Here is an 11,446-nt window from a genome sequence, read left to right as displayed (position 1 = left end):
CACACCGCGGTGGGGCCGACGGCGCCAACGGGATTCTAGTATCCATATGATTGCTGTCGTTAGAAAACATTAGGTGCACGAAATCCGCTGAAGAAGAAGGAAGTAGCTTATATAAAAAGGGAAAGCAGAAAAAAGCTTGTGTTGGGGATGCAAGCACTTCAATGGACAATCAAAACAGTGTAACGTCACTGTCATACGCCCTACATGGCGGTTCTAGGGCGGCTGTTCCTGTGGCGAGCGTCATGGCGTTGTCTCCCGCGACCGAGCGAATGAGCAAAAGGAAAGTTCAAAGTGTACGCGGAGCGAAGCGGGATGTGAGGGAAGAGAGCGAGGAGGAAATGGGTGGAGGGTGGTAATTTCAAAGTTAAAGAATAAAGTTTTAAAGTTAAAGTGCACGCCTCGGAAAACGTCGTGTATTTTTTTTTTTTTGGAAGGGGGGAGGGGGGGCGGATCACTGAATATTTTGTTTCCCGAGAGCACCTTCTACGGAATTTGCGAACTCACGGTCAAGAGGATATTGAACATGCATGCACGTTGAACCAAATGGCAAGGGCTTGAGCGATGTTGAAAATGAGGTGCACTATTTGCGAATCCCTATGGCTTCCGGAGAGCTTAAAAGGCTGTTCAGCAGAATTTAGTTCCATATTATCGTTTTTTAGGTTTATAGGCTCTGTTGCCAGGGGCATACAACGCGTCCAAGCAATTTCCACTCGATGACTTGTTGGGCTATCTTTAGAGAGAAAAGTATGTGTTATAAGTTTGTCAGAGACAAAGCCAAAAGCGACTTCGGTCGACGCTATAATTTGATTGTATGCGCGTTATTTGGAATCACTAAGATGGTATGACCAGTTGTACTGCCATTGGAACGAAATACATCATCTTCGTTAACTAAAAGCAACGTTACACAGCTCCCAATGATTACCCGGCTGTTTACAGGTTAAAATGTCCAAAGGCTCTTGAAATTTTATGCTGCGCATGCTGCACAAGCAAAACTGTAAAGCCACCCACAAATAGCTTGGGGCTTTTCAGTTAAGAAGTACAGAAAGATAGAAATTTTTCGTAGTAACTCTTCCATACACATGGCAAAAACCTGTCCGGCATTGCCGTAAGCATTGTGGCGTTTCGTGGCCTCCGAGATTCGCCATCATCGGACAGACGCAGAAACTACAGTCCTCCAACTGCCGCTCAATTTTCTGAAGCTTAACAGTGTCCTAAAATGGGATATATCGCCAGGTCTACAGAGGTAAATAAAAAATCGAGTTAAGAAAATAGAAGAACCGCTGTTTCACTTGTGTGAATGATTCAAAGCGATAGAAAGGTTATCCACTGCGTTTGAGATCCTTACGCTGTGTTCTAACGCTTGGTGAAGGGGACAACGGTTGACACAGCAGGTCTTACAACTGCTTTTGCGCAGAATGAATGAAGTCGTGCAGCCTTGTGACCGGGCTCGTCACAACGGTTGTGAGTGCCAAAGGAAATAAATTTGGCATATAAAGCATATAAAGAAAAAAAGAAACATCAATAAGAAAACAAAAGGAACGCATTGTGAAAAACTCTCTGACGTTGACTGAGAAAGTGTTACGCAGAATTTCTTATGAAGCCCCTTTCTTCAAAGGCGTTAAGATTGGGGTTTTTAAAGGAATTGAAAAAAAATTTTTTTTCGGCTGAATTATCAGGTTATGTTTCTGGGATACCAAATACATCAAAACAATCATAATGTTTTAGTGAGAAGTGCTTGGGCAGCCAGAAAAGGTTCAAATGCCAAGGACTGGTGGCGACGCCGCCTTGGAGTGCTGTAATCACTCATGCCCGCCGTGACGTCACCGATTTTTGCGGCGTGTAATCGAGCGTTGCCTAATTTCATGTCGCTAAAATCGGACTGCATTGCCGTTGTCACAAAGCCAAACATTAAACTTACCAAGATTCCAGAAATATTACTGCGCCACAACGACCCAAATAGGAAAAATATACTATGAATCCGTGACGTCACGGTGAGAGATCCGCACCTAGGCTTTGGCACGAAATTCAAGAAATGCAGCCTTGACCTTCATTTGCTTCTTGTGATCATTAGCCTATTAACCGTGAAGTTAAGAGTACCACAGTTTTCAAAGAATACGCTGTCAATATAAAATGAGTGTGTGTTTTTGTTTAGTCTCCATCTGAAGGCCAAAGCATTTCCCTTTTTGAGTTTCACACAAATTCAGAATATGGTAAGCGTTTACGCTTAAAAGTCATGCCTCTATATTTGTACCCATGTGCTACTCCGGGGGCGGCAGCATATGGTATCCACGTGTACACCAATACACATGCACATGGAACACAGGAAATGAACTCTGAATATATCAATGCAGCCAGGCTGCAGCATATTAGAAAAAATATTTTAAAAATGTCGGTTCGAATAGAGAATAGTGAGGCTTAAGAATCCTGAGGTTATTAGTTCGAACCTACGTAAACTCAAGAACGCACTGGCTCTATAGCGAGCTTTGTCGTCATGATGAAGTATGTACTAAAAAGACAGCTCTAAATAAGAGGTGAGCTTAGTGGTACTGGCGGGGGCGAAAACAAGCTACGCCCGAATGCGAAGTCAGAAATAACAACAATTGTTATTGCATGTATATGTGTTAAAAATCTTATAATGTCTAATTTATGCCATAATTTCACTACACGATCAAAATAAAGGCGAAAGTGCGACTAACGCCTTCGCGAATGAATTTATCATTTGATTTTATTAGAAAGGCTTGGCTATAGGAAGTCTGATTTCTCCAAGCCAGTGTCGATGCGATACAAATTTAAGGCGATATTTTATATATCCGTCCAACCAAAATATCAGGTGAGGAAACATCGGTGCCACGGTAATTGTCACTCGATCAATGCGCAAACAACTACTGGTTCTCGTCTGAGCTTCTGATCCGTGAATCGTTAAGACTTCTGAGAGAGCAAGTTTGTGAACCACATGCTCTAAACACTGCCTTTTTAAAGTGTTTCTCTACCGGAGCTGCCTGTAGTCCGTCCATGCCTATTTCGCAACGTCCAGCCGAATACATGGTTTAATCAGGTGAAAAGCTTGCATGACGAATAACTTTGTTGTTTTCATCAGTATGATATCCCAAAGGAACAAATATTTTTTATCTCACGTCACACCCACTGTCGCATGTTCGTTATTCAATGCACCCTGCTGATGATTTTAATTGAAACCTATGGTGCCAAACTATTTCGTAAGAGTCTCCCTGGCGACTGCAGTTCTGCACGTAGTGGATGACGGAACGAGAGGTTTAATGCGCATGCGCGTCCGTTTCCGAAGATGGACCGGCAGAATGCAGACAATCAAATAACGCAAATGAATAGAGCAATGCGTCGGAATAAAAAGTCTGCAAACAAGGCGCCGAGTCTTGCCTCACTGCGCTGGCACATTCTTGCCGAGTCGGTAGCTCCTTGATGTCCGAGTGCTCGGAGAGAACAAGGACGTGCGTTATGACGGTCACGTGTTTGCTGTGACACTTTCGCACACTTCATTAGCGAAGTGCGCAGCGTTGCTTGCAGAGCGTGGATTTCTCCCCGGGGATCTGCCGTCGTCTTTACCTGCCGCGTACTAATGTCGATGAATGACTTCATCTTAGTGGTCGTGAGTGTCCGTGCGGATCTCTCTTTATCCCCCCCCCCTTCTCCCCTCTCTCAGTTTCCTGTGGAGCTAGCAGAGATTTTGCCCCTTGCCGTGATTTTGTGCAACCCTAATATATTCCTTTTGTTCCTCTGTGTGTACGTATGTTTGTATTTCTACAAACCCTCCCACTAATAATAATAATAATAATAATAATAATAATAATAATAATAATAATAATAATAATAACAATATATAATTTAAAATAATAAAATAGTAATAATAATAATAATATTATTAATAATAATAATTTAATATTCATTATATTGCCCAGAGATCGTATTCTGTAAAGCTTCGCTTTAAAAACAGTTCGGTCTGGCTGCTACGTCACGGTGACATCAAGCGGTGAAAGAGGGGAACCTCGCCGTACCACAGACACCAATGAACGAGAGGCATCCTGCCGTAAAGCGACGTCACCATTTTAGTTTGTACTGTGCGGATGATATAGTAATGAAAGGATGCTGCTAGTTTGGGAAAACCCATATTGGTTTGTATACAACACTTGCGCATTTAATTTCCGGTAATTACGGAGTTTCCGACGCGGACAGCTAGTGGTTTAATTTTATCTGCGTTGTTCTATTCATTTTGTTTGCTAGGCGATGCGCCATACGTTAAGCAATAAAAGCGCCTCCCTGCATGTAGGCCACCGATATAGTAGGATTTTGTCCAGCCGTGGCTGATCTTAGGATGGACGATTGCGATTAGAGTTTCAGCCACACATCCCACAACTTCGAGAATCTTGTCGCGGTCAAGGAAGCGCTCTGTCAGCGTGAAGAGAAATGTCGCAACTCTTTTTCCGTTCCCTCCACCGTAATCACCCTAGCGCCGGTGGTAATGATGCGACTGACTGACGGTTGTGACAACCCAATACCTTTAACATTCCAGACGCGCTGCTGAAAACAACCAATAGACAAAAAAAAGATGTAGCGCGCAGAGAACTTAGTTGTAGTGTCAACGCTACTAAATCTTGTGGTCCACGAAAATCTAGTTCGTCGCCAATGCATCGCACTATATTTTTGGGGCAACTAAAATGCCTTCGGTGCTCCGCTTCGCTCATGTCGAATGTGTCCCGCCGTTGCCACTCCTCAAGTCGTTGTCTTTGGCCAACGCTCGCCAGCAACACAACCAAAAAATGCCACTATCGGCACCCCCCTCGTCGCGACGACCAGAGACTAGCAGACGGCCACGGTTGCCCTAGCAACCCTCACGATCACGTTCGCCATTGCGCTCGACCCTCGAGCGAATCACTTCGTCCCGTTTTCTCTCGCGGCAGACGACGGGCTCCTTCCCAGATGATTGGTAACCTGTGTCATGACATCATCATTTGTTCGCATGCCAACCAGGGATAACGACAACGAAGCGCTGACCAATGGTGTTCGTGAGAGGGAACCGGTTCCAATGCGAACCGTTACAAAATACGGCCACGAGAACAACGTCAATGCCTTTGAATTACTGCACTTACATATTATACACAAGAAACAATTCACAAAAAATACAGATATGATAGACAAAAAATTCGAGGAATAGAGAAAAATATGGAAAAATAAAGCAGAGGAGGATGTAAAAAAGGAGTTAATCATACAACATGATTACCTGCCCATGTACAGGGAAAACATGCAATGAACTCCGAATATATCAATACAATAAAAAAACATTTAAAAATCGCGGCTTGAACAGAGAATTGTGTGCCCTCAGAATCGTGAGGTTCTACGTTCACAAATTCACGAAGTCAACCCCTCCAAAGCATGCTTTCCTTCATATTGTAGATTATGCGGAAAAGACAGCTTTAAATAAGACACGTGCTTAGTGGTTCGGGCGGGTGAGAAAAGCGGCTACTACCGAATGCAGGTGTTCAAGGTTGGCTGCCTCAAAGGTGTCGGAAGTCAGAAAAGGTAATATTACATATAAGAAATACAGAAAGGCGAAAGTGAGATGCAAACGCCTTCGCGAATGAATTTATAATTTGTTTTTATTAGCAAGGCTTGGCTATTCGAAGTCTAATTTCCCCAAGCCACTGTCGATGCGATACAAATTTAAGGCGCTATTTTATATTTCGTTCCGATCAAAATATGACGCAAGCAAACATCGCAAGGATGGTAATTGTCGTTCAAGCAGGGCACAACCAACTTTTTGTACTCTTAGCAACTGATGATTCCTGAAACGTTAGCCCTTCTGAGGCACCAAGCTTGCCAACCACGTGCTCTAAACACTGCCTTTCTATAGTGTTTCTCTACCGGAGCTGCCCGTCATTCGTCCATGCTTATTTCGCAACGTCCCGCCGAATACATCGTTTAATCACGTGAAAAGCTTGCATTGTAAACAACTTTGTTATTATCAGCAATATGCCATTTCTAGAAAACAAACATTTTTCTCAAAAGCCACACCCAGTGTCGCATATTGTTTGTTGAATGCAGCCTGTTGAGTATTTCTACGTAAATGAATGGAGCCGAGCTGTTTGTTAAGAAACTCCCTGCAGACTGCAGTTCCACACGCACTGCATGACGGAGCTGCAGGTTTAATGCGCATGCGCGTCCATTTGCGAAGATGGAGCAGCAGAGTGCAGACAATAAAATAACGCGAATGAACAGCGCAATGCGTCGGAATAAAAAGGCTCCAAACACGGCGCGAATTGCAGCTGTCTGAGAAGGAACAAGGCATGATTCGAAAAGGGGAATTCGAAAAGAGTTCGGTCGCCGCACCATAACTACACTCTCTATGATTGATGACGCGGGAAAGCATGCGCTAATTGGCCGTGGTAGTAATGTGCGGTTGTCTCGATTGGCAGCGCGAAGTGGCAGTTCTCGGCCTTCAAACGGGTACGACCCATTTGAGCGTACGTCTATGCTCCAGCAGCCCGTTCCCGTGAGATCGCCTCGTGAGATCGTCGCCTCGGCCTTCTTCGCCGGCTGGATTGCCCGCTTCGGGCCCCCTCGCCGTGTCACCACCGACCAAGGACGACAGTTCGAATCGCACCTTTTCCGGCTGCTCGGGCTGACCATCGGGTTCGAACGCTCGCGGACCACCAGCTACCACCCATGCGCCAACGGGATGATCGAACGTTTCCACCGACAGTTCAAGGCAGCCATCATGTGCCACCCGGACTCAACCTGGCCTGAAGCCATCCCAGCCGTCACCCTAGGTCTTCGCGCCACCTTTAAGCCCGACATTCACGCTACACACGCAGAGCTCGTCTACGGGGAACCTCTCCGCCTCCCAGGCGAATTTCTCGCTGCACCGCCATCCACCACCACGACGTCAGATCCCACCGATTTCATCGCCCGGCTCCGACGCACTATCGCTACCCTCCGCCCGTCACCTGCAGCTCACCACTGTAAGACAGCGCCCTTCGTCTTCAAGGATGTGGCAACGTGCTCGCACACTCTTCTCCGCGACGACACCGTCCGCCGGCCTCTACAGCCACCTAACAGCGGACCCTACCCAGTTATCCGTCGCGATGACAAAACCTTCACCCTGCGTATTAAAGGGAACGCCGTCCGCGTCTCTATCGACCGGCTGAAGCCGGCCTACACCGATTCCGCCGAACCAGCGAATAGCAGTACACCCACAGACATCCATCCACGACCGCCGACATCGCAGCCTGCTTCCGTCATTACGCGCTGCGGACGTCTCGTACGCTGCCCAGATTTTTTCAAGCCCTGAAGGCTCTCTACTCCGCGGGGGACCCGCCGTGGTTGCTCAGTGGCTATGGTGTTAGGCTGCTGAGCACGAGGTCGCGGGATCGAATCCCGGCCATGGCGGCCGCATTTCGATGGGGGCGAAATGCGAAAACACCCGTGTACTTAGATTTAGGTGCACGTTAAACAACCCCAGGTGGTCAAAATTTCCGGAGTCCTCCACTACGGCGTGCCTCATAATCAGAAAGTGGTTTTGGCACGTAAAGCCCCATATATTAACTCCGCGGGGGGGGGGGGGGTGATGTGGCGACACACTCTGCGCATATTTCTGCGCACCTGCCATCTTATCATCTGGCCAAGCATACCACAGCTGCACGATGGATTGCATGGTCGATAAAGCATAGCGCCACCGCCATGTCACCCGAGGTATGCGTCGCCGACGGTGGCTATAAGAACAGGCTGCCTGGCTGATAAAAGCCGCCTTCTACCTCCAGCTACGGTGACGAACGTAGCGTTGGTATGCCCGTCCGCTGGCATCGTTCACCGAATAAAGAAACGTTACGTTTTTATGTTGGGATTCGCCCTTCGCTAGCCGCGACGACCCCACAAGGGGCGCATTAGCCTTCTTGTTGCAGGTTTGCCACGAATTTACACGAAAGAAACGCACCTTGAGGCCGAAATAAACGTACAGTGTCGGTGCTTTGTTCATAAATTAAAAAAAAGAACGTTACCATTCTTGTCACTAGAAACAGTCCAGATTGCGTATTTATCGGTATGCCTAGCCGAGTATAAGCGTGAAATCTTTCCAGCGTATGGCGCATTCGTAGTCCCTAACACACACCGGGGGGGACACCAATTTTGAGTACGATCAATTTTACCTATTATGGCATAGTGAGCTCTCTCAAACGCGACCATTCCTGGCTCTGATGGACAAATGTACGGTCAAGCCACGCCTCTCTTTCTAAACACCCTGCGCGAGGCTAACTCTGCAGATTACCTCTGCTTGCGTCACGACTTGTGCGACAAAAATTGCATCTGCGCAAAGTACACATGCACTTTCGGGCATTGGCCGCTTTTCTCTACGCAACGAGTAAGCTGCGTGGATAAGTTATGGTTGCAAAGATATGAGCGATAATGCTATAGCAGGTTTCTCGTACGCCGTGGTTTCAGCAAGCGACCAGCTTGGATCGTTTTTAAGGACGTCCGACGCCAAAAAAAGAATTGCACGTCGTCTGTATTGCCTGATGCATCGATTGCGCTATTACAGCTGGGTTGCTAGTAAAAACTTCCCTAGCCCTCAAGTGCTCGTTAAAGGAAATAATCTGAAACACGAGCGAATTAAAATATACCGAGCACGGACACTGATGTAGCGTTCATGGAACATGCTTCACTAGTGGTTCGCTGTTAAATGATTATGCATACCTCCCGATAGCTGGTCTATGCAAATTAAGTTGTTTCGTTTAGCTTTGCTAATGCGCTGCTTTCCACATAGCCATTGACTGCTGCGGTTCACTGATGTGAAGCAATGACTCTAATAGTCCTATTCAGCGTGTGCAGTATTCTCATATCGTTTTCGAGTCCGGCAGCGCACATATTTTTTTAACGCACAATGTTATCTATAGAACTTCCGTGTAATAAAGTATGGCATCGTACTATCTTATCACACGTTTTCTACGAAGCAAGTTGTATTCTAATTTTTCAGTTAAAGATTAGGCGTTCGCCTCCGTAAGCATGGTACTCTTTTTTTGTTGCTATAGTGGAATATTTTGTTTCAGCTACCACCTTCTAAGAAACTTGCACAATGAACTCACCCTCAAGAGGACATTGAACATGCATGCCCATTGGACGAAATGACAGGGGCTTTAGGCATGTTTAATTAGAAATGCTTTATTCGGGAGGTCTAATTACTGCCGGAGAGCTCAAAAGGCTTTTGAGCAGACTTTAGTAACATGTTACTCACCATCCGAGTACATGATGCTTAAGGGATTTTCTTATTAATGTTTTGAGGACCTCTCACGAGAAGCATACGAGGCGTAATGGAATCCCACAATTGAGCTGGTGCGCCTTTTTATTAGAGAAATGTATGTGTTGTATATGTGTATCATATTGCTGTAGTATCCGCCATTTGGCGATTCATAAGCCCTGATTTACAGGACGATTCACCTTGAGGCAGCCAGCCGCGCGCCGATGGAGCCAAACGCCCATCTTCTTTTTCCTAAAGGCTACGTTACACAACCGCCAAAGGGGTCCTGAACGACTGCAGGATGTCATTTTAATGGGTGTGTGAAATTTTATGCGCAACATGCTGCACAAGCAGCGTTTTGATACCTTCCGTCAATAGCGTCAGCCTTTTTACGAAAAATGAAATAGGAAAGAAGGTTTCGTGGTGACTTGCTTACACATAAGAGACACTTATTCTGCGTTGCCGTAAGACTTGTGGCGTTTCGCTGTCTCGGAGATCCGTCTACGTACAGCATTACTTTTACTGCAGCTACAGTTTCTGAGGCTGAATGGTGCCATGCAAAGGGAGATATCGTCAGCTTTGTAAATGCAAAAATAGAGAAAAAGAAACAAGGAAAAAAAGAACTGCAATTTTACTTGGATGAAACATTGAAATTGATAGCAAGATTTTGCGTTACACTTGAGATCCTCCCGCTGTGTTCTAACACTAGGTGAGGGCCTCATGGCTCGACACTGCAGGTCGTACAACTGTAGTTGCGCAGAATGAATGGAGTCGTGCAGCGTTGTGACATGGCTTGTCAGAACGCTTGTCAGTGCCAAAGGAAATAACTAGATATAAGTAGCTTGACATTTACATCGCCATACATTGCGTCATCGACACTTATCCTCAACAGCAGTGCAAATTTGTTGCGGGGAAACTCGAGCCACCGGCCCAAGCAAACGCTACAGTGTGAGCACTGTAGAGTCGATTTAGCCGAGCATGAGGGTGCGGTAGATGGCGGGGAGCGTCACCTGTCATACTCGAAGCCTATTCAATGCAAAGAATGTAGGGGAGAAGTGGGCTCTAGCCACGTGATATGCAATTGGTAGTTCTAGTCGGCTGACTTTGGTTGCGTCGGCTGCGGGGATTTTAGAAGACGCGCAAGTATGACGCTTGGCAAACACACGCCCAGGTTTGTGAAGGTTCAAGCGTTCGACAAAGTCGAGTTTGTTATGTCAGCCAGGTAACGCACCGAACTATCACACGTTACCTAGGTGCGTTTGGTTATTCAAGGTGCAAGACAGCGGGGAAAACAAGCAAGAAAATCTGCACCGCATTTTTAGGTGCAGAACAGTTGATTTCACCAAACTCCGGGAATTCTCGATGGCTTTCGAGTTGAGAGCACAGCCACTTCACTAACCGCGTTGTTAAGCTCTAGTGACCGACTTTTTAAAGATTCTGTCATCATGGGTCAGTCGCCCAGACATTCTCGAGGTTTCAAGGCAATGCACGTGAAGCGAACAACGTTTCGTGCGGAAGAAGAAAACTACACGTTACTTCCAACGTGCCAACATGCTTGTGATGGCAGGCGCCACTAAAGGTTACCACGTACCAAACAAAGTCGAATGGTCTCTCAACCCTGTGACCCAAAGGCGCCACAGAGCGGGAGTAGTGACGTCAGAGAAAATTGGCTAGCCGAGGCTTGCGGAGTCACGTGGAGCTCCCTCTCAGTTCTTTTTATCCCTTCTTGATGGTGCGTATAACCAGCTCCGTCATGTTTTGCGGCCAAGTGCACTGCACGTCTCTCGCATCCCACGACACCTAACACCAAACATCACGGCTTGCGCATGCGCCGTTGAAAGCGTCATCGCCCGACGGCGGCGCCGGCGGCGCCAACGCGTTTGTAGCCTCCATGTGGTGGCTGTTGCAACATAATATCAGGCACAAAAATCAGCTGAAATAAAAGCAAGGAGCATACATAAAAGCAGACGGGTGGCAAGGGTTTGTGCTGGCTATGCAAGCATTTAAATGTCCAATTAAAACAGTGTGACTTTACTATCAAACGTTTTAGTGCGCAGCTCTTGGCCCCCAGTTCCTGCGGCGATCGTCGCGACATGGTCCTCCGTAACCGAACCAACGAGCAAAGCGAAAGATGAAAGCGAACGCGGAGAGCAGACGGAGATGAAAGCAGAGAGGGCGAGGAGGAAAGCG

Source organism: Dermacentor albipictus, unplaced genomic scaffold (assembly GCF_038994185.2).
Source record: "Dermacentor albipictus isolate Rhodes 1998 colony unplaced genomic scaffold, USDA_Dalb.pri_finalv2 scaffold_29, whole genome shotgun sequence".
NCBI lineage: Eukaryota > Metazoa > Arthropoda > Arachnida > Ixodida > Ixodidae > Dermacentor > Dermacentor albipictus.
The sequence above is the reverse complement of the archived record's forward strand: the minus strand, read 5'-3'. Positions refer to the sequence as shown.